Below are 22,999 nucleotides of genomic sequence, written 5' to 3' on the forward strand. Positions count from 1 at the left end.
GCGCTCCCTCGCGGCGTGCCTGCGCGAGCGTCTGAGAACGGGCCCCGTGGCACGCTGGGAGCTGTAGTTCGTGCTGCGTCGCGGAGGAGAACCAGCGAGCCCGTGATGCTGGAGCAGAAGGTTCTGCTCATTGAAGGAGAAACCGAGGCCGAGCGAGTTTTGTTTGTTTGTTGTTTGTTTTTTGTTTTGTGTGTGTGTGTGTGTGTGTGAGAGAGAGAAACAGAGTCTCGCTTTGTCGCCCAGGCCGCAGTGCAGTGACGCGATCTTGACTCACTGCAACCTCCGCCTCACGGGTACAAGCAATTGTCCTGTCTCAGCCTCCCGAATATCTGGGATTACAGGCGCGTGCCACCACACCCAGCTAATTTTCTTTTTCTTTGTTTCTTTCTTTCTTTTTTTTTTTTTTTTTTTTTTTTTGTATTTTTAGTAGAGATGAGGTTTCACCATGTTGGCCAGGCTGGTCTCGAACTCTTGACCTCAGGTGATCCGCCCGCCTTGGCCTCCCAAAGTGCTGGGATTACAGGCGTGAGCCACTGCGCCTGACCCCGGGTGAGTTTTTATAGCGCAGACGCTCGTGTGGCACTTGCTGTGTGCCAGACTCTGCCCCAGGCCCTTTGCAAATATTAGCTTAGTTAAGCTCCTAACAACTCTAGGAGACTATTGCTATCCCTGTCTTGCAGATGGGGAACGGGATCTTGCAGATGGGGAACGCTATTGCTATCCCTGTCTTGCAGATGGGGAACGGGAGACGCGGAGCTAACAGACAGCTGGAGGCCACTTGGGTAGGAATTGGTCGGGGCGGGGTGCGGCTGTCTCCAGAGAGCAACCCTAAATCACCGTGTCATGCTGCCCCTAAAACGCAGCTTCCCTCGTTTACCGTTTTCAGTATTGATTTGTTGAGCAAGTTCGGTGCGCCAGGCAGTGTCCAGGTGCCAGGCAGGGGGACAGGGCAATGGCTCCACCCAGGTCCCAGTCTAACAGGAGACTGCTAAAAGGGTGCGTGGGGAGCCCCTCCTCCATAGGCCCCTGGCCCTGGGCAGACTGCCTCCATGGGGGCAGGGTGGTGCTGAAGTTCAAGCCAGCTGTGTGGCCTTGGACAAGCCACGTAGCCGCGTTGTGCCTCAGTTTCCTCAACTGCAGATTGGACTGTTGTGAGCATTCAGTGACTGGATATGTGTTTGGTGCTGACCCCAGTGCCTGGCTTGCTGTAAGCTCAGGGTGGTCACCCCACTGTGGCTATTTTTACATTTTTTAAGACAGACAGAGTCTCTCTATCCCCCAAGCTGGAATGCAGTGGTGTGATTACCCCTCACCACAGTCTTGACCTCCTGGGCTTAGGTGAGCCTCCCGCCTCAGCCTCCCAAATAGTTGGGACTACAGGCAAGTGCTACTATGCCCGGCTAATTTTTCTGTCTTTTTTGTAGAGACAAGGTCTTGCTGCGTTGCTCAGGCTGGTCTCAAGCTCCTGAGCCCAAGCCATTCTCCCTCAGTCCCACAAAGTGCTGAGATTAGAGGCGTGAGCCACCGCGACCTGCCCAGCTGTGGCTGTTATTATCATTGTCGTTACTGATCCCAGCTTGGAACCCTGAGGGCCCGGGGGCTTTGGGGTGCACTCTGACTCAGTCCAGACTGTGGGGTGCCCTTCCCCCCAGGGGTTCCCCACAGGGAACACAGGCACCCATTGCCACTCAGCGGTTCCTCTTCTTGGAGCCACAGGGGCTGTCTGTCCCCCATAGGAGAAAATAGATCCACGAGGGGCCACAGCTCCTGGGCCGAGCATCTGGTGAGGGCAAGGGTGAGGAGGACACCCATCCTAGATCAGTCATGGCCAGGCCTCTACCACAAGCCAGCTCCAGGCTGGGCCTGGGGACTTAGGGTGAGCAGAGGTGGCCTGCCCTCTAGAGCTCAGGTCCCAGGGGTGGGGGACGAGATGCTGGCCATGAGAGGATGGCAGCGAGGGAACAGCTCTAACAGGCCCAGTCCAGGCAGCAGGTCAGGCTTCCTGGAGGAAGCAGTGATTAGGCTGAGCTTCGACTTTTGACAAAGGGAATAGCGGGGTGAAGGCTGGGGGGAGAGAGGAGCTGCTGCATTTGTGGCCCTGAGGGCCAGCGTGGCTGGGGAAGTGAACAGGGGTGGGGATGGAGCCCAAAAGCTACATCCGGGGCCGGGTGACCTCTCAGGGGCTCTCCATCTCTCTTCCTTCAGCTTGGTGGGAATCCTGAGTACCCGCGGGGTCTATGGTCCCAAGGACACCCATCTGATGGACAGGCTTGCTGCCGTCTCCTCCCCAGAGCCCTTCTGGGCCTGACCCGCAAACTGCATCAAATTCCTGCCCTGAGAAAACAAGCCCCTTATCTCATTGTCCGGCTCCAGACCTTCTGCTGGGAAGTAGGGGGTGGGGAGCGGAGGCCTCTGTGGGAAGGAAGGGAGGTGGATGGTCTGGCGGGGCAGGGGTTGGGGGCAGGGATAGCAGCTGTCAGGGGAGGAAGGGGACAACCAGATGGACCCCAGGCCCTTCCCAGCTATGGCAGAATCACAGAATGGCCTCCTGTTTGCCGAGCTTTGCAGTCTGCAAAGCCTGCCCTCTGCAGCTTCCCTGTCAATGCTTGCAGCAGCCTTGCAGTGGGAGGACGGGCAGGGAGGTTGGGGTCACAGAGGCCCAAGGACCCTGCCCGAGAGGCACAACTGGTCACTCAGCAGGACCTTTCTCCCTTTCTCCCAAATTAGAGCGGTCTCCCCAGATAGGTGGCCTCTCCCTGGGGGAACCTGGGGCAGAACAGTTTCCTTCTTCCAGGTCCTCCTCTCTAGTCCCCAGGTCACCCGGGCCACCCCTGCCTTGTCCCAGTGGTGTCCAACAGTGTGGAGGAGCAAGAAGGGTGGGCTCTCATAGGGAAAGGTGCAGTGAGGCCAGTGGCGGGTGGACCCTTTGACCACAGCTTGGCCTCTGGGGGGTTGCCTGGGCTCCTGCGTGTGTGTGTGTGTGCATGCGTGTGTACATGTGTGTCTCTGTGTGTGCACGTGTGTGCATGCGTGTGTGTATGCATGCGTGTGTACATGTGTGTCTCTGTGCACGTGTGTGCATGCGTTTGTGTGTGCATGCGTGTGTACATGTGTGTCTCTGTGTGTGCACGTGTGTGCATGCGTGTGTGTGTGTGTGACCCTGGCTGCAGCTGAGATCTGAGTTGTCTTACTGGTAAGCTGGGGACAGGCCACAGTTCTCAGGCTGGGATGAGAAACCCAAAGCCCTGTGTGGAACCAACTCCCCTTCCCCCACTGCTGTCACAGCACCGGCCCTCTTTCCTCGCCCTCTCTGCAGTTCTTCTTGACATTCTCACCAGAAGGGTCACCGTCACTGGAGGTCCTAGGGTCATCTCCTGCCCCAATGCAGGCTGGCCCTGGCCCCACACGCCAGCTGCTCCCTTCTCTCCTGAGCCCCTGCCTTCCAGGACTGGCCCCCTGCAGCCTAGCTGTTCCCAAACTTCTGAGCTCCTCTGTGGGTGGGGACAGTGGGGCCTCTCGGCGGGGCTTCCTCCCTGTCCTCTGTGGGATCCAGCCCTTCTGCCTCCCAGACGTCTCCCCGCCCCACACTCGGGCTTGCAACACTTCTGTTCCCGAATGTGCTGGCCTGTCTTTCACCCCGAGACCTCTGCACCTGCATTCTGTCTGGAAAACCCCCAGCCGTCGGCACGCGTCCTTGGTCACCACCTCCTCCATCTTCAGATCTTAGCTGAGACACCTCATTCTCCATGAAGCCCTCCTGGCCCAGCCCAGGGGAGGATGGAGGTGGCCCTCCTCCTGCGGTGCCTGTGGCACCTTTTCTTCCCTCTGCCCACGGGTCACAGCGGCCTGTTTCCTCCTCTGACTTCGTGTGGCTGATGCTCTGCGCATGCAGGGCCCAGACGCCCTCGTCCTTTGGTGTGTCCTGCGTGCCTAGCCCAGCGCCAAGGCCACAGGACTCAGCAAACACCTGCCAGGTGACTGACACTGGAGGGACATGTGGTTTGCCATCCCCCGCCCCTGAGACCCCCAGGCAGCTTGGGTGCATCGTGTGAGACCCCTGTGCAGAAGGACATGGCGAGGATTCCAGGAGAACAGGGCCTGGCCTGGCCTCAGCCTCTCAGAGTCAGGTCTGGGGGTCCCAAAGTCAACCCCCTCCCTGGCCTTCTTGAGAGATTTTCGGCTCCCCTGAGCAGTGGGAGGCCACTGGGCCAGCTGGAGGGGGGCTTGTGACCTAAGCCCCAGGTGGGCTGCCTTTCACGGCACCCCCCGCTCCCTGGCACCCGCCCAGGCGCAGGCGCTGGGGTGTGGACACACACTCACACGCTGAGTTCAGTGTGCGGATTCCTGTAACGCTGGGTTGCTGGCAGGAAGTGCGCGCCGGGGAGGCTGCTGCTGGGAACCCGGGGCTGGCCCCGCTGAGATAAAGGGAGGCAGCAGATCGCAGCTGGAGATAGCAGCCCTGGGTCCTGGTAAACAGGTGGCGGGGGGGTGGGGGGGAATGTCCTTTCCATCCCATCCTCTTGGCCCTGAGCCTGCAGGATCTATAGGGCCCTAGCCTAGGCCCAGCCCCGATAGCTTGATATTCAGAGGGGAGCAGTTGGCACTGCCATCATCATTCCCAGTCTGGGGGACTGGGTGGCAAAGGACTGGGCACTGGGCCTGGGGGCCTGGCCGGGCCCACGGTGGGCATGCACTTGGCCCACGTGGGGGCCACTGGGTGTCAAGGTCATGTGTGCTGTTGGGAGGGTGAGAAGGGAGGGAGCTCCTCCAAGCCCCTGCACTTCCCCAACTGGGATCCCCCAGTGGGAAAGATGTGCCTCTCCAGGTTCTTCAGCACCATCTCCGGAAATCCAAAGTGAAGTGCCATGAGGGTGCGAGACCGGAAGAGAATGGAGGGTGGAGTGAGGGCTGTTCCCCAGCCAGGTGCAGAGCAAGGGGGGCTACAGAGCTGGGGAGACCCTGTGCGTGACCCCAATGGGCAGCCACAGGATGTTCACCCGCACTCCATCAGCTCATCGTAGGCTGGGCGGGAGCTGGGCATGGCCCATCCCCAGTGCCCAACACAGTGGGTGTTCAAATACACTTGCTTGTTTAAAAACTTAAGAAATTTGGCCGGGCGCGGTGGCTCACACTTGTAATCCCAGCACTTTGGGAGGCTGAGGCGGGTGGATCACGAGGTCAGGAGATCGGGACCATCCTGGCCAGCACGGTGAAACCCCATCTGTACTAAAAATACAAAAAATTAGCCGGGCGCGGTGGCAGGCGCCTGTAGTCCCAGCTACTCCGGAGGCTGAGGCAGGAGAATGGCATGAACCTGGGAGGCGGAGCTTGCAGTGAGCCGAGATAGTGCCACTGCACTCCAGCTTGGGCGAAAGAGTGAGACTCCGTCTCAAAAAAAAAAAAAAAAAAAATTAAGAAATTTACCACTCATACAGAAATGTGCATGAAGCATATTTGTAGTGTTACAAATAAATACATATAAAATAAACTCCCATGCCGTAGCGACTCAGATCAAGAAATAGTCCATGGCTGAGTGTGGTGGCTCATGCCTGTAATCCCAGCACTTTGGGAGGCCAAAGCGGGCGGATCACCTGAGGTCAGGAGTTCGAGACCAGCCTGGCCAACATGGTGAAACCCCCGTCCCTACCAAAAATACAAAAAATTACCCAGGCATGGTGGTGGGCGCTTGGAATCTCAGCTATTCAGGAGGCTAAGGCAGGAGAATCACTTGAACTCAGGAGGCAGAGGTTGCAGTGAGTCAAGATCGTGCCATTGCACTCCACCTGGGTGACAGAGCAAGACTCCGTCACACACACACACACACAAACGCACACACACACACGCACACAAACGCACACACACACACAAAAGAAATAGACCATGGCCAGGATTCCAGAAGTTTCCTTCCTATGTACATCCCCTCCCTCTGCAGAAGTTACTGCTGCCCTGACATTTTTCTTTCTTTTCTTTCTCTCTCTCTCTCTCTGTCTCCTCTCCCTCTCTCTCTCCATATATGTATATATTTTTTGTTGTTTGTTTGTTTGTTTCTTTAGAGACAGAGTCTAGCTATGTTGCCCAGGCTGCTTTTGAACTCCTGGACTTAAGTGATCCTCCCAAACCTCTGGGATTACAGGCGTGAGCCACCAGGCCTGGCCTGGCTTGACTTTCATGGCCAGGACTTGCTTTTCTTTATGATTTTGCCACCATGGATGTATCCCTTAATAGCAGTTGAGTGTTGAGTGTGGCCTGTGCGTGAACTTTACAGAAGTCGAATCAGGGTGTCTCCTTTTATGTCTGGCTTCGTCAGGCCGGTATTGTGTTTGCCAGAGTCACCTGTGCTGTGGCTATCGTTTATTCTCTGCTGCCAGGTGCTTTTCCACTGGGTCCCTAGAGCATAGTTTATTTCTCCATTCTACCCGTTTAGGAACATTTGGGGTTGTGTTTCCAGACTGGCCATGTACGGTGGCGCTGGTGGGCGTTCTGATTTCTGTCTGCTGGGGTCCAGGAGCCTGCTTCGGGAGGGCAGGCGCCTCGTGGAGGGGCTGCTGATTCTGGGGTCCCTCATCTGCAGCTTTACGAGGTGGGCCAAATCCTTTCCCAAAGTGCTGGGAATGCTCTCCTCCCCCACTTTCCCACACTTGTCCATCTCAGTGACGCTAGTGTTATCAGACTGCTTCATCTTAGCCGTTCTTGTGGTATGTGGTGATATCTTCTGGCAATTTTAATCTGATCTTTTTTTTTTTTTTTTTTTTTTTTTTGAGACGGAGTCTCACGCTGTTGCCCAGGCTGGAGTAAGTCTCACGCTGTTGCCCAGGCTGGAGTGCAGTGGCGCGATCTCGGCTCACTGCAAGCTCCGCCTCCTGGGTTCACGCCATTCTCCTGCCTCAGCCTCCTGAGTAGCTAGGACTACAGGCGCCCGCCACCGCGCCCGGCTAATTTTTTGTATTTTTAGTAGAGACGGGGTTTCACCGTGGTCTCGATCTCCTGACCTTGTGATCCGCCCGCCTCGGCCTCCCAAAGTGCTGGGATTACAGGCTTGAGCCACCGCGCCCGGCCTTTTTTTTTTTTTTTTTTTTGATGGAATCTCACTCTGTCACCCAGGCTGGAGTGCAGTGACGCGATCTCAGCTCACTGCAACCTCCGTCTCCTGGGTTCAAGCGATTCTCCTGCCTCAGCCTCCCGAGTAGTGGGGATTACAGGTGCCCACCACCACACCCAGCTAATTTTTGTATTTTTAGTAGAGATGGGGGATTCACCATGTTGGCCAGGCTGGTCTTGAACTCTTGACCTCAGGTGATCTGCCTGCCTCAGCCTCCCGCAGTGGTATTACAGGCATGAGCCACTGTTCCCTGCCTCTTTTCTTTTCTTTTTTTTCTTTTTTTAAAGAAACTGAGTCTTGCTCTGTCACCCAGGCTGCAGTGCAGTGGAGCAATCATAGCTCATTGCAGGCTGAACTCCTGGGCTCAAGCAATCCACCCGCCTCAGCCTCCCAAGGTGCTGGGATTATAGGCATGAGCCACCGAACCGGGCCCTGCTCTTTCTGATAACTGCTAAAGGAGAGCACCTTGTCTTATGTTTTAGCCGTTTGAATTCCTCTTTGTGAAAGCCTGTTCTGGTCTTTTCTCATTGACTGGTCAGGCTGGTTTGTATGTGCAAGCATACTGATCCCTGTGGGTTCTGTGTGTTGCAAAGATTTCACCCCAGGCCTAGGTGCGGTGGCTCATGCCTTCAATCCCAGCACTTTGAGAGGCCAAGGCAGGCAGATCACGAGATCAGGAGTTCAACACCAGTCTGGCCAACATAGTGAAACCCCATACCTACCAAAAATACAAAAGACTATCTGGGTGTGGTGGTGGGTGCCTGTAATCCCAGCTACACGGGAGACTGAGGCAGGAGAATTGCATGAACCCAGGGGGCAGAGGTTGCAGTGAGCCGAGATCACGCCATTGCACTCCAGCCCGGAAAACAATGCGAGACTCCGTCTCAAAAAAAAAAAAAAAAAAATTCCCCCCAGTCCAGCCGCGGTGGCTCTCGCCAATAATCCCAGCACTTTGGGAGGCCAAGGCAGGGGGATCACTGGATGTCAGGAGTTCGAAACCAGCCTGGCCAACATGGCAAATGGCGAAACCCCCTCTGTACTCACAATACAGAGATTAGCCAGGTGTGGTGGCACATGCCTGTAATCCCAGCTACTGGGGAGGCTGAGGCAGGAGAATCGCTTGAACCCAGGAGGTGGAGGCTGCAGTGAGCTGAGATCGAGCTACTGCACTCCAGCCTGGGTGACAGAGCAAGACTCTGTCTGAAGAAAAAAAAAAAAAATTTCCCCCGTGCTGCGGTTTGTCTTTTTTTGTTGTTGTTGTTTGAGACAGGGTCTGACTCTCTTGCTCAGGTTGGAGTGCAGTGGTATGATCATAGCTCACTATAGCCTCAACCTCCTGGGCTCAAGCAGTCCTCTGGTCTCAGCTTCCAGAGTAGCAGGGACATACCACCATGCCTGGCTAATTTATTTTATTTGCAGACATGAGGTCTTGCTATGTTGCCCAGGCTGGTCTCAAACTCTTGTCCTAAAGCAGTTCTCCCAACTCGGCCTCCCAAAGTGCTGAGATTACAGGCATGAGCCACTGCAGCTGGCTAGCTTTTCTTTCTTTCTTTCCCTCCCTCCCTCCCTCCCTCCCTTCCTTCCTTCCTTCCTTCCTTCCTTCCTTCCTTCCTTCCTTCCTTCCTCTCTCTTCTCTCTCTCTTTCTTTCTTTTTTTCTTTCTTTCTTTCTTTCTTTCTTTCTTTCTTTCTTTCTTTCTTTCTTTCTTTCTTTCTTTCTTTCTTTCTTTTCTTTCTCTCTCTCTCCCCCTCCCTCCCTTCTTCCTTCCTTCCTTCCTTCTCTTTCTCTCTCTCTCCCTTCCTTCCTTCCTTCCTTCCTTCCTTTCTTTCTTTCTTTCTTTTTTTTTTGAGATGGAGTCATGCTCTGTCTCCTAGGCTGGAGTGCAGTGGTGCGATCTCAGCTCTCCGAAACCTCCACCTCCTAGGTTCAAGCGACTCTCTGCCTCAGCCTCCCCAGTAGCTGAGATTACAGCCACTGGCCACCATACACAGCTAATTTTTTTATTTAATAGAGAGGGGATTTCACCATGTTGGCCAGGCTGGTCTTGAACTCCTGATCTCAGGTGATCCACCCGCCTTGGCCTCCCAAGGTGCTGGGATTACAGGCATGAACCACTGCACCCGGCCCTGCTTCTGTCTTTAGATACAGTTGCAAGCTGTGGTGTGTGTGGACAGGGGAATGGGGACTTGGGGATTAGGCTGGGGGAACCCTCGGGAACCGCTCTACTGCCTTCCAGGTGTCCCCAGCTCGGGCTGAGACCAGGGCACCCCCTTGGCCTTCTGCCCCCACCTGCTCCCTCCCGGGCCCACCAGCCTGCGGCCACAAGGGCTGCTGACAGCTGGGGCGCGTGCTGGGGTCTGGCGTTATTTACTGCGGCAGCTTCCTCCTCCTTCCGGGAACTTGTCCTCTAACTTGGGGCGGCAGCGAGGCCTCTAATCTTTCGGATCTCGTTTACCGGCATTGGCCTCTTACTTCCTGTTACTAGGCCTGGACCGAGGCACGGGGTCAGCTCCGTGCACTGCGCCTTGCCTGTTCCCGGGGCCTCTGTTCTGGCCCCTCGGCAGGGAGGACACAGGGTCAGATGCCGGGCATCAGGCACGGTGGCCATCTGGGGTAGGGCCAGCTCCACAGGGGCAGGGGACCCAAGGCTGAGCCGGTTGCAGGCGCTGCTCCCTAGACTCCAGGGTCCAGCATGGGGACCGCGTGACTCCTTCGCCCCTCCTGGCTTGGTAGAGCGTCATGGAGGGCAGCCTTCCCCAGGCTCCCCCACATCCCCTCCTCCCACTCCTGCAGCCACCAGGGCCAGGGCTCTTGTGGGGAAGGACAGGGAAGGCGAGTTTGGGCATGGACAAGATCCCTGGAGACTGTGGGGTCTGCTGCCCTGGAGATGTGGAATCCCTGGGCTTGCCCACGTCCTCCACCCTGGGTGGGTTCCCCAACTACCCAGAGAAGTACTGGCATCTCGGAGCCCCCAGGGCATGGGCAAGAGCGGCTGCCCAATCCCCGCCGAGGGCCTGAAGCCAGGGCCAGGCAGATCCTGCCTTGTTGAGCAGTATCTGCAGTAAGGGCTCTGTGTGCCGACACCTGCTGTGCGCCCTGCAGTCAGTCACATATCCCAGAGGTGGGATTCAAACCCAGGTGGCCCAGCGCAGCGAAACAGCATTCTCCTTCTGCATCCGTGAAGGAAGCTTTGTCTTCTAAAAACCCTAGCCCTTCTGTTACCTTGTCCTCAGCCAGTCTGCTTCTGTCCCTGTGCCATAAGCAAGATGAATTTCTGTCCCAGGGTGGCCCTTCAGTGGATGAGAGATGGCCCTTGTGAGAGGAGCCCTGGGCACCTCAGGCATGGCTCCCCAGCTGATGATAGAACAGCTGAGACAGACCAGGCACGGTGGCTCACACCTGTAATTCCAGCACTTTGGGAGGCCGAGGCGGGCGGATCACTTGAGGTCAGGAGTTTGAGACCAGCCTGGCCAACATGGTGAAACCCTGTCTCTCCTAAAAATACAAAAATTAGCCAGGCATGGTGGCAGATACCTGTAATCTCAGCTACTCAGATGGCTGAGGCAGGAGAATCACTTGAACCTGGAAGGTGGAGGTTGCAGTGAGCTGAGATCACGCCACTGCACTCTAGCCTGGACGAGAGAGCGAGACTCTGTCTCAAAAAAAGAAAAAGAAAATAACAGCTGGGATCAGGAAAAGAGGAAAAGTATGGTCTTCACAGTGGCAGAGTTTTCGAGGGGGTCTTTGGGAGGAAGGAAGGTTGGAACTTGTGGCCGGGGGATGGATCAGAGGGGAGGGGCTCCATCCTAGCTGGGGAGGGGAGGGCTGTCCTGCTGACATCGGCCTCTAGAATGGGTATAAAGGATGACCGCCTGGGGCGGGGAGGAGAATGTTATACTTAGCATCCAAATCTCATTCTTTTTTTTTTTTTTTTTTTTTTTGAGACAGAGTCTCGCTCTGTCGCCCGGGCTGGAGTGCGGTGGCCGGATCTCAGCTCACTGCAAGCTCCGCCTCCCGGGTTTACGCCATTCTCCTGCCTCAGCCTCCCAAGTAGCTGAGACTACAGGCGCCCGCCACCTCGCCCGGCTAGTTTTTTGTATTTTTTAGTAGAGACGGGGTTTCATCGTGTTAGCCAGGATGGGCTCGATCTCCTGACCTCGTGATCCGCCCGTCTCGGCCTCCCAAAGTGCTGGGATTACAGGCTTGAGCCACCGCGCCCGGCCAATCTCATTCTTTTTAAATGCCTATCTTTCGTGAATGTTTTATAATGCAAGTAATGTATTCATACAGTCATGGAAACTTGTAATCTAAAAATAACTATGCATATATCATTTGTACGGGTAAGGGTGCATGATCACAATAGTGTGAAGATTTGAAGGTCACTTTCTCCTAGGTCTTATTATTTCTTTATTTACTTTTTATTTATTTATTTATTTTAGAGATGGAGTCTTGCTTTGTAACCCAGGCTAAAGCTCACTGCATCCTCGAACTCCTAGGCTCAAGAGATCCTCCCACTTCAGCCTCTAGGGCAGCTGGGACTGTAGGCGTGTGCCACCACATGCCACCGCATCTGGCTCTAGGTCTTATAATTTCTGTCCTTGGCCACCCACTTGCTGATCCCAAGGTCAAGGATGGCAGGATGAAGGAAGGTCCCACATTCGGGGACCTGCAGGACCGGCTGCAGCAGAAAGGCCTAGTTTAATGAGTAGCAAGGGCGGGCCTGAAGACCGAGAGGTGACGTGGGCACACATGGGGCTCGGGCCTCTCTCTGGTGAGCACTTGCCCTCACTGGAAGCAGAGACAAGACCCTGCTGGGCCCTCTGTTTTGTTTTGTTTTGTTTTGTTTTCTGAGACAGAGTTTCGCTCTTGTTGCCCAGGCTGGAGTGCAATGATGCAATCTGGGCTCACTGCAGCCCCCACCTCCCAGGTGCAAGTGATTCTCCTGCCTCAGCCTCCCAAGCAGCTGGAATTACAGCCACACACCACCACGCCTGGCTAATTTTGTATTTTCAGTAGAGACGGGGTTTCTTTATGTTGGCCAGGCTGGTCTCGAACTCCTGACCTCAGGTGATCTGCCCTCCTCGGCCTCCCAAAGTGCTGGGATTACAGGCATGAGCCACTGCTCCCGGCCATGGGCCCTCTGATTAGGAACCCAAGAGCCCCTTCCTGGGAACAGAAAGACAACTGGGCACCTGCTGAGGCACACCCACTTGCCGAGCTGCCCTGGGATCCCTGGGCAGAGCGTCATCGCTGGAGAACATAATTCCACAAGAGGTATTTGTCACACTCCTGCCAGGGCCCTGGGCAGGAGCAGAGGTGCTGTGTGCTGCCATGCATTCCTGGTCAGGTAGGTGACTGACACGAACAAGACGCCAGCAGTCCTGAGAGTCAGGTGCCTTCCTGGACCCCTTGGTGAGCGGAGGTGAGTTGCCACCAAGGAGGGAAGATTCAGGAAGATAACTCCAAGGTCCATTCACCAGTCAGTGGATGGCACACCTAATGCATGGGCACTGATTAGGTTTGCCAGCCCATGCTGGGTGCTGGCGTCAGTGTCCTGCATCTCCTGCCAAGGGGAGAGGATCTCGAATGAACTGCTGGGACCATGATCCCATTTTGCTGGGGAGGAAACAGATTAGGGAGGAAGAGAACCTTGCTGGTGAGCAGTAAAACCAGGATTGGAACCTGCACTGCTAAGGTCTCTGCCTCCCTCTAGGACCCACCCTGGCTGTGTGTACCCCAGGTGTGTGTGGAGTCAGCCGGGGGCAGTGCTGTTGGGCCGCCAGGCATTGCCCAGCCTCCTCCTCTTCTGCACTTGGAAGAATTCCAGTTGTTTTTCAGCCTCTCTCTTCCTCCAGGAAGCCTTGCGTGATAGCCCTACCCCTCTGCCAAGACACACACCCTCTTCTCCCTTTTTCCTTGGAACCTGTCTTATCTCACAGTTGCCTTTGTCATCGGTCACTGGCCAGCGTCCCTCACTGGGTTTCAGGCTCCCGGAGGGAAAGACCTGAGTCTTTCATTCTCGGGATCCCTAGCAGGGGGCTTAGGGCATCATGGGCATTCAGGAAATAACTGGAGAAACATGGCTGAGGAAACAGCAGGGGGTGGAGAGGGAATTGCTTCTGAAGGTGAGAAGTGAACCTAGAGGGATGAGCCCCAGGAGGGCCTTGAAAGCCAGGCAGAGGGATGGGATCAGATACTAACATCCATAGGGAGCCCTGGCAGGTCCTTGAGCAGGGGCATGGCAGGACAAGCCTTCCTTTAGTCCAGGGCGAGCCTGCGCCAACCTGTCCCGCAGAGGAGAAGGGCATGGGGGACAGCTACTCCCTCTGGCAGTTCCTCCAGCTCGGCTGCCCTCAGCCAGAGCTCAGGAGTCACACTCCCCGGGAACCTGGAGTTTTGGGTTCAATCTTTATTCAGTAAATGGCTTATTGGGCACCGACAGGGTGGCTAGAGCCTGCCTGGTGTTGGGGTTAGGGGACCCTGCCTAGGGGTTTGGGCTCTGTGGGTACGTGAGGGCCACCCCGCAGTGGTGCTGGCGTTCCCCATCCTACCCTGGGCTCAGTGCCTCTGCCACACTCCCCCTGCCCACTCTGGAAGCCAGGCCCCCTGGTGCTGGGGGAGGCACTGGCTTGGGGAGGAGCCCCTGGCTGGTCCTTCCAGAAGACAGAGTCTGTGGGGTGGGCCTCCAGTGGGGTGGGGTGGGCCTCCACAGCCCTGCTGGGCCCCACACGGGCAGCTGTTCCCGGAATAGGGGTTTGAAACTTTTCTTTTGTTGGCGAATCTGCATGTGGTCTTAATTATTTATATGCAGTACTTATCTCCTCCAAATGTTTTATCGGGATTCGGCAGATCGAGTGTGCAGGCAGCGGGTGTGGGGCCGGGGCAGGGATATTATGGGAGCATAGGGAGGCCCCGGAAGTTGGGGTGTCCCCCAAATCAGCTGGACGACCCAGAGGAAGGAAAGACCCTGGTTAAGGACAGTCAGGTTAACTCTTTCAGGCCCTGCCCAACGCTGCAAAATCGCACCCGGGTGTTTGGCCTGGGCAGGCCTTCCGCAACTTTGTGGGGTCTGGCCTGTGCTGATGTCCCCCGTGCCCCACAGGACTCTGGTGGACTGGAGGGAGGGTAGGGAGCCACATCTCTCAGCAGCAACCCAGGACTTAAGAAGGGCCACTGCCCTTTTCTGGTGGGGGTGAAGGAGGAACCAGCGTGACCTTGGAATCCGTCACCTATTAACTTCCCGTGTATCACCTGATCTCCTTCAGCGCCCACCACCCCCTGGAAGTGGGCTTATCTGGCCCTTATTGAGAAGAGGAAACCAGAGTGAGAGGAGTCACTGATCTGAGGACCTCCAGCACAGCAGGGAGGAGCCCAGGTGGGGGGTGGGCGGGTGGGCTTTTGGGACAGCATCCCAAGAGAAAGGAACAAAAGCAGGGGGCGTGGCTCTCCTCACCCCACCCCCCGCCGCCGTCCCCCCTCACTCCCCCGCAGCCATCCCTGCTTGGCCAGGGCCTTTTGGGCAGTGCCACTGGAGATTCCTGGAAGTGCCTTCGGGCCACACACACACACACATCCTCCGGGGCCCTCCCAGCCCCCCACTCTGTGCCTCCCTGGTTTGCAGGAGGGCTCCAAGGCCAGCCCGGAGCCCTGCAGGACCAGGGAGGAACCTGAGCCTGGAGGGCCTAGGAGCCAGCCGTGTCTGCTTTCATGTGCCCCGTGTTCCCTTGGCCTGATCGCCGATCCCGTGCACCCTGCACCCAGTAGGCGCTCGGGGCCAGGGCTGAGTCAGCTGCGAGGGCTTCAGCAAGGCGTCGCAGAGGGTCGCCATGGGAGGTTTAGTGCAGCGCACTTGCACTGGCATGGGACGCTGGGCAGGGCTGATCCCAGCTACCAAGGAGCCTTCCTGGGCAGAGAGCAGGCAGGGGGGCATTGGGATTTGGAGGGGCACCTGGGAGCCCCCTGTCCCTTCCGGGCCGCCTCCCCTTACCCTGATTTCCCTTGCAGGGAGGGCTGTGCAGGTTTGTGGTGGGGTGGGGAGGATTTCCTAGAATTTGTTGCTTTGTTTGGAATCTTCCCTATTGGGGTGGGGTTGGGGTGAGCTCTTGCCCACCCCGCCCGCCGCCGGAATCCCGGGCTCCCTCTGGTGGGTTGTGTTGGGGTCGGGAGCTTCAATTATCGCATCCCCTGAATTCACCCCAGGCTTTGAAGCCAGGCTTGCTCCACATGAAAAGCTCTTCCAAGAGGGAGATTCCCTGGAGCTCCTGGGCCTCCGCCGGGTAATTGGTGCTTCGATTAACAGCTCGGGTGCAAGGGGCACTTCAGTGGGGGGGCGGGGCGGCTGAGTGAGGGGCCCAGCCCTGGGGAGATGTTACAGGAGGGAGGACAGGAAGGGAGGCGGGGAGGTTGGTAATTCCAGATTGAGGAGGGTCTCGGTAGCTCTCGGAGTGGGTGAAGACCCCGGGAGGCAAATGTGGGGTCCCTCAGGGCCTGCTGGGCCCCCTTGGGCCCCTGGAACAATGGGTTCCCACTAGCCAACCTGTTCCCACAGCCAGAAGTTGCCATGGTGACCCCCTCCCACCTTCAGCTACAGCTTTTCCAGTAAAACCACTGCAGAAATCCATACTTCCCGACAGGCACGCCCGGCCCCCCACCCCCCACTCTGCGCGGTCTTGGAGCCTCGGGGAGTTAACTCTGCGCATGCTGGTGTCTGTTGTTTGGGGGAGACAGGAATGAGAGCTGGCAATGCGGGCCCCAGGCTGGAGAGGAGAGGGTGGACCGGGGGCACAACCAGCTGCCCTGTCCTTGAAGGCCCCAGTGAGTGACTTGAGCAACTCCAGGAAGTTGGAGCGGAGCAGTGAAGCTAGCTCTGACCTAGGGGCCCCCTTGGCATAGAGGAGTCCTAGCTGGGGCCCCCAGTGCAGCTCCTCTTGGAACCTGAGGGCTGCTCTGGGACTTCACCCCTTCTAGAGTGACCCCTGCTGCAGTCGCTGGGACACGAGACCCTTCCCGGCTTGGTTGCAGCTGCTACCCTGTTAGCTGCTCCCCTCTTCCTCCCCTCCCCTCCCAGCACAAACCTTTTTCCTGGAGGCAGAGAGGGCTCAGCCCCAGGTCCCTGTGGCCCTGCTGCCGGCACCTGGAGCCCGGCTCTGCATCCACAGGTCTGCCCTAGGGGGCTGTTGAACTCCAGAAGTCGCTGCCTGCTCAGGGTCTCCGTGTCCTCCCCCTGAGCAGTGGGGATAATGATCTGAGCTGCTTCCAAGCTTGGGGAAGAGGATCCCCCCCTAGAAGGTTCTGTCCTGCTGCCTCTGCCGGGGGGAGGGGCCCCTGGGGACACCCGAGGCTGCAGGGGCCCAGGGGGCTCCGTGGCCCAGGCCCAGCCTCACTCTGTAGCAAGAGCGAGTGAGGAGATGCTCTAATTGTTCTCTCTGTAGCCCAGGATGAATAATTGAGAGGTCTTTGAAGAGAATTAATTAGCCAGCTTATTGACTGTAAACGCTTTGCTGCAGATGATAAAGGGAGGATGGAAGCCTGCGTGGGGCCCGCTTGCCGGCTGGGGCCGTACCAGACATTTAATTCACACCCATGGCTGCTCAGCAAGACCAGGGGCTCGGCCTTTGCCTAGGACCCGCTCTCTCCTGCTCAGGAGGAAGTGTGGGGGCTGAGCCCTAACTTGGCACCCTGCCGTGGTTCTGTCCTGATTTCTGGTATGAGGGGGCAGCACCCCTTAGCCTCAACTCTGCTCCCTCTATCTTCTAAGAGGCAAGATGGGGACCCCTCCGGGAGTGGGGGTGGGTGTGGCTCAGTCTTGGGAGCAGTTCCCTTGCAGGATAGACTCTGGTCCTGGGCTCCTTCAGTCCAGCCCACCCACCGCCTGAACCCCAGTCCCTTTTCCGGAACTAAGAAGTAACAGGAAAAGACAAAAGCATTCTTGCCTGTAGGCTGCAGGGGATCAGACCTGTCAATGTCCCTGGTGAGGCCGAGGAGGGCTGGGGCTCTTGGCAGGAAATGCTGGATCACTAGCCCCGGCTATCAGTCATTAATAATAGTAGTAAACATTCCTCCAGCAGGCCCTGTGCTAAGCACACTGCATGCACTGACTCCTGTAGACCCTGTGAAGGTAGAGGGTGGGCTTGTTCTGCAGCTGGGTCTGCAGAGCCTCAGGGCAGAACCTGGCACAGATAAAGCTTTGTTGATTGAATGAATGAGTGAATGAAGGAAATGAACGTGAAGAAGCTGAGTGGCAAAGCTGAACTCACGCATCAGGTTTGTTTGTTTTTTGAGACAGATTCTCTCTCAGTGGCCCAGGCTGGAGTGCAATGGTACGATCTTGGTTCACTGCAGCCTCCACCTCCCAGGCTCAAGCGATTCTCCTGCCTTAGCCTCCCGAGTAGCTGGGATTATAGGCATGTGACACCACACCTGGTTAATTTTTGTATTTTTAGTAGAGATGGGGTTTCACCATGTTGGCCAAGCTGGTCTTAAGCTCCCGACCTTAGGTGATCCACCCACCTCAGCCTCCCAAAGTGCTGGGATTATAGGCATGAGCCGCCACACCCGGCCTCACACACCGTTTTTAACCTGGCCCGAGGACCCATATGCTGATACATCCTCCAGTCCCAGGCAACGTCAACATGGAAGATGTGGGCAAGAGGCAAACAGCCATAGAGGGCTTGGGCCACATGGAGGATGAGCAGGAGGTGGGGCCCTGAGAGCAGGCCTAGGGTTCAGCCCTGCCTCTGCAGCTGCTGGAGCACCAGTGAAGAGAGAGGGCAGGTGCAAGCAGGCATGGTGCAACCGTGGGGGACATGGGCGGGGCAGGGGGTACCTGGGTGGAGCTGGTTGGAGACCATTGCTCTTGGTCCAGATAAGGCATGACAAGACCTGGGCCGAGACCCCTGAAATGGGGCATGGAGAGTCTGTGACAGCTCTGAGATATGTGGAGGGGAAGGGGAATGGAACCTGGTGACTTGTGACCTGGGGAATGGAGGACAGGAGTTGAGATGACTCCAGGTATCTCCTGACAGGAGCATGTGTATCTGCAAATGAGGCAGAGGTCAGGAAGTACAGGGAACTCGCCCTTGCCCCGGGGGCCTAGGATGCCTGGGCTGTCATCCTTCCACACTCACCCGTGACCTGCTCCTGCTCGCTCAGGGAGGCTGCCTGACAGGGGCGTGTCAGTGGGCTCCCTCATCCTCTGCCTCTGTGGAGCCCACAGTAGGAGGCACCTGTAGAACATGGGGGTGAGGGACAGTGCAGTTGGAGGCGTGGGTGTTCCTCTGTCTGCCTCCCTCACAGCCCTCTCCATGCCTGTCTGTCCAGGGCTGGGATTGGTCGGCATGCCTTTCCCCAGCCCTCCAGCTGTCCTAGAATTGGGCTGGGTAACCCTCCAGCCGCCCTGTGAGTTGTGCTGGGATCAGTCAGGTGTACTCGCCATGCCTCGCCCCAGCCCCCCAGCCGCCCTGTGAGTTGGGGTTGTCTGTCTCACTGGCTTTCTGTTCTCAGCTGACTTAGCTGGGATGTCGACAACTCCCCATGTCACCGCCTGCATCTGCCAGACTCCATATGGCTGCAGACACCGGTGGCCTCATCTGAGTCCTCCTCTCAGCCTCTGGGAACCGCTCCTTCCTACCCTTTGCCTGGAGACAGTGGAAGCCAAGGGATATTTCTCCGAATGGCTTTTGCTTGGCTCCAGAAATCAGAACTGGAATGAGGAAGAGGAACCAGTCTCCCTCCAGGTGGCTGAAGCTAGGCACGTGGAACCTGGGAGCAGTGGGCAGCCACACTGGTGCCCTTCAGACAGCAGGAGGAGGCTCTTGTCCGAAACTCTGAGTTCAAAACAGATGGGACATGGGGGAACAGCAGGAGGTAGGAGCAGGCCCCCGACTCCTGCTGAGAGCTCAGCCCTGTCTTCAGCCCCTCCTGCATTCCTGCCAGTGGTAGACTTTTGCCCTTTTGGTTGCCTGGTGTCAAATACCCTTTCTACGTTGGAGGTAGGGTCCTGGGAGTCCCTGCTCTCTTTCCCAGGCTCTGAAAACTGACTCCTGGGAATGGGACCAAAGTGATCACATTAAATGCTTCCACCTGAATGTTTAATGTTGAAGATGAGATGCCAAGTTCAAGAGTAATTTAGGGGCAGGTGTGGTGGCTCACGCCTGTAACTCCAGCATTTTGGGAGGCCAAGGCGGGTGGATCACTTGAGGCCAGGAGTTTGAGAGACCAGCCTGGCCAACATGGTGAAACCCTGTCTCTACTGAAAATGCAAAAATTAGTCAGGTGTGGTGGTGTGCACCTATAATCCCAGCTACTCGGGAGGCCGAGACAGGAAAATCACTTGAACCCAGGAGGCGGAGGTTGCAATGAGCCAAGATCACGTCACTGCACTCCAGCCTGGGTGATACAGCAAGACTCTCAAAAAAAAAAAAAAAAAAAAAAAGATTAATTCAGGATTGTTCCTAAGAATTGTGGCAGAGCCAGACAGCAGTGTGTCACAGCACACAGTGAGTATCCAGCCTCGATACCCTATGCAGGCCATTCTGTGCTAACAATTACACCCACTCAATTCCTTTTCTACCTAGGTTAACCAGAGTGCCACTGTCAGTCACAATACTGACTAGTGGCTTCTCTTGGGTTTCATGAGAAACTCCCTGTATCAGTTAGTGATTGCCATAATCAGGCTGTGTAACAAGCAGCCCCACAATCCTGGTGGCATTCTACAATAAGCATTTGTTTTTTTGCTCACATCTCTGTGGGTCTGTTGGGGTTCACCAGATCCAGGCTCGAATTAGCTGGCTGGCATCTGGGCTGTGAGTTGGGTCCAGGTTTGCTTCACATGTTTCTTATCAACCTCGGCCCAGCAGGCTACCTGAGGCGTGTTCCTTCCAGGATGACTTCAGCAGCGCAAGAGAGCAAGTTCATTGTGCAAGCACAGTTCAAGTCTACTCACTCCATATCCCCTGACATTGCGCTGATCAAGTCCCATAGCCATGCCCACATCAAGGATATGAATGCATAATTCTACTACAAGGTAGTGAAGAAGCAGGACTGATCATTCCATTCTCCCCTTGTTTTTAGTTTTTATTATGAAAAAAAAAATTTTTTTTTGAGACCAAGTCTTGTTCTGTCACCCAGGCTGGCTGAAGTGCAGTGGTGTGATCTCAGCTTGCTGCAACCTCCACCTCTCCAGTTCAAGCAGTTCTCTTGCTTCAGCCCCCCTGAGTAGCTGGGACTACAGGCTTCTGCCATCACACCCAGCTAATTTTTGTATTTTTAGTAGATATGGGGTTTTGCCATGTTGGCCAAGCTGGTCTCAAACTCCTGACCTCAGGTGATCTGCCCACCTCGGCCTCCTAAAGTGCTGGGATTACAGGCCTGAGCCACTGTGCCCAGCCTATGAAAATATTTTTTAAAAATAGGCAGAAGGGGCCAGGCGTGGTGGCTCACACCTGTAATCCCAGCACATTGGGAGGCAGAGGCCGGCGGATCACGAGATCAGGAGATTGAGACCATCCTGGCTAATGCAGTGAAACCCCATCTCTACTAAAAAATTTTTTAAAAAATTAGCCGGGCGTGGTGGCAGGCGCCTGTAGTCCCAGCTACTCGGGAGGCTGAAGCAGGAGAATGGCGTGAACCGGGGAGGCGGAGATTGCAGTGACCTGAGATTGCGCCACTGCACTCCAGCCTGGGCGACAGAGCGAGACTCCATCTCAAAAAATAAATAAATAAATAAATAAAAATAGGCAGAAGGGCATAATGAATCCCCACAGAACATCACCCAGATTCCACATGGGAAAATTATTATTTTCCCATGTTTGTCTAACCTGTTTTTTTTTCCTTGGTAAAGTGTATTTTTTAAACTAATTTTGCCCATCTGTAAAATAAATAATTTATGTATATAAAGATATATATATATATATAAATATATACACACATAACAAAATTTACCATTTTAACCATTTTCAAGTGTATAATTCAGTGGCATTAATTACCACTGTTACACAATCACTCTCCAGCTCCCGAACATTCTAATCTTCCCAAACTGAAACTGTCCCATTAACACTAGCTCCCCATTTCCCTGAACCCCAGCCCCTGGCAACCTCCATTCTATTTTCTGTCTCTACAAATCTAACGATCTCATGTGAGTGGAATCACACGATATGTGTCTTTGTGTGACTGGCTGATTTCACTCAGTGTGATGTCTTCAAGCTTCATCCATGTGATAGGATTTCCTTCCTTTTTAATGGCTGAATAATATTCCACCGTATGGATGGACCACAGTTTATCCATTCATGCGTCCGTGGACACTAGGGTTGCTTCTATCTTTTGGCTATTGCAAATGAATAATGCTGCTATGAACATGGGTGAACATATATCTCTCTGAGTCCCTGCTTTTAATTCTTTTGGGGATAGACACAGGAGTGGAAGTGCTGGGTTATACGCTAATTCTATGTTTCACTTTTTGGGGATCTCACCACACTTTTCCACAGCAACTCTACCATTTTACATTCCCACCAAAATTGAGTGCACAGGGCCAAGTGCCGTGACTCACGCCTGTAATCCCGGCACTTTGGGAGGCCGAGGCTGGTGGATCACTTGAGGTCAGGAGTTTGAGACCAGCCTGGCCAACATGGTGAAACCCTGTCTCTACTAAAAATATAAAAATTAGTCGGGCCGTGGTGGTGCATGCCTGTAATCCCAGCACTTTGGGAGGCCGAGGCAGGTGGCTCACTTGAGGTCAGGAGTTTGAGACCAGCCTGGCCAACATGGTGAAACCCCGACTCTACTAAAAATACAAAAATCAGTCGGGCTTGGTGGTGCGTGCCTGTAATTCCAGCTACTTGGGAGGCTGAGGCACGAGAATCGTTTGAATCCGGGAGGTGGAGGTTGTGGTGAGCCGAGATAGCGCCACTGCACTCCAGCCTAGGCGATAGTGAGACTCCGCCTCAAAAAAAAAAAAAAAAGTGGAATGCACAGGATTCCAATTTCTCCACATCTTCACCAACACTTGTTATTTTCTGTTGTTTTTTTAAAAAATAGTAGCCATCCTAATGGGTATTAAGTGGTGTCTTCTTGTGGTTTTAATTTGCATTTCAGTCTCCATTTGACTTAGGCTGGTTTGAGATGAGTTTCTGTTTCTTGTAACTGGCACTAGTTAAGGTAGGCTTAGCAGCTGCGGCACAGTAGCCAACAATAGCAGCTGTGGCTCGTGGAGAAGAAGTTTATTTCTCCTTCCGTAACAGCCCAGGGCGGGTGCACCCAGTCTACGCAGCCCTACTCCCTTAGGGTACCCAGACAGAGGCTGCTTTGCCATCTTGACGTAGAGTTTCTGAGCTCTCTCTGCCGGCTGCCACCTGGGTCCCCAAGTGGGAGGATGGAGCACCTGCCAGGATTGATGGGCAAGGGCAGAGCTTTCCCCTTGCATTCCATCAGGGTTAGTTATCTTTTTTTTTTTTTTTTTGAGACAGAGTCTCCCTCTGTCACCCAGGCTGGAGTGCAGTGGCACAATATTGGCTCACTGCAACCTCCACCTCCCAGATTCAAGCAATTCTCTTGCCTCAGCCTCCTGAGTAGCTGGGATTACAGGTGCCACCATGCCCGGCTAATTTTTGTATTTCTGGTTTAGAGGGGGGTTTGCCATGTTGGCCAGGCTGGTCTTGAACTCCTGACCTCAGGTAATCCTCCCGCCTCGGCCTCCCAAAGTGCTGGGATTACAGGCGTGAGCCACCGCACCTGGTCTCAGTTGATATTGCTAAGAACCTGCATAGAGGAGACCAGCCGACACGGGAGCCTATCAGAGGGTGGAAGCTGGGAAGATGAAGAGGATCAGAAAGAATAACTAATGGGTACTAGACTTAGTACCCAGGTGGTGAAATAATCTGTACAACAAACCCCAATGTCACGGGTT

At 55.2% G+C, this 22,999-nt stretch overlaps 1 pseudogene; it reads right to left on the reverse strand.

Moving 5' to 3' along the window:
• Nucleotides 1-17,517: 17,517 nt before the first annotated feature.
• LOC144335568 (uncharacterized) lies at nt 17,518-20,058 on the reverse strand (annotated as a pseudogene).
• Between the last annotated feature and the right edge of the window lie 2,941 nt (nt 20,059-22,999).

The sequence above is a fragment of the Macaca mulatta genome, chromosome 16, assembly GCF_049350105.2.
Source record: "Macaca mulatta isolate MMU2019108-1 chromosome 16, T2T-MMU8v2.0, whole genome shotgun sequence".
NCBI classification, from domain to species: Eukaryota; Metazoa; Chordata; class Mammalia; order Primates; family Cercopithecidae; genus Macaca; species Macaca mulatta.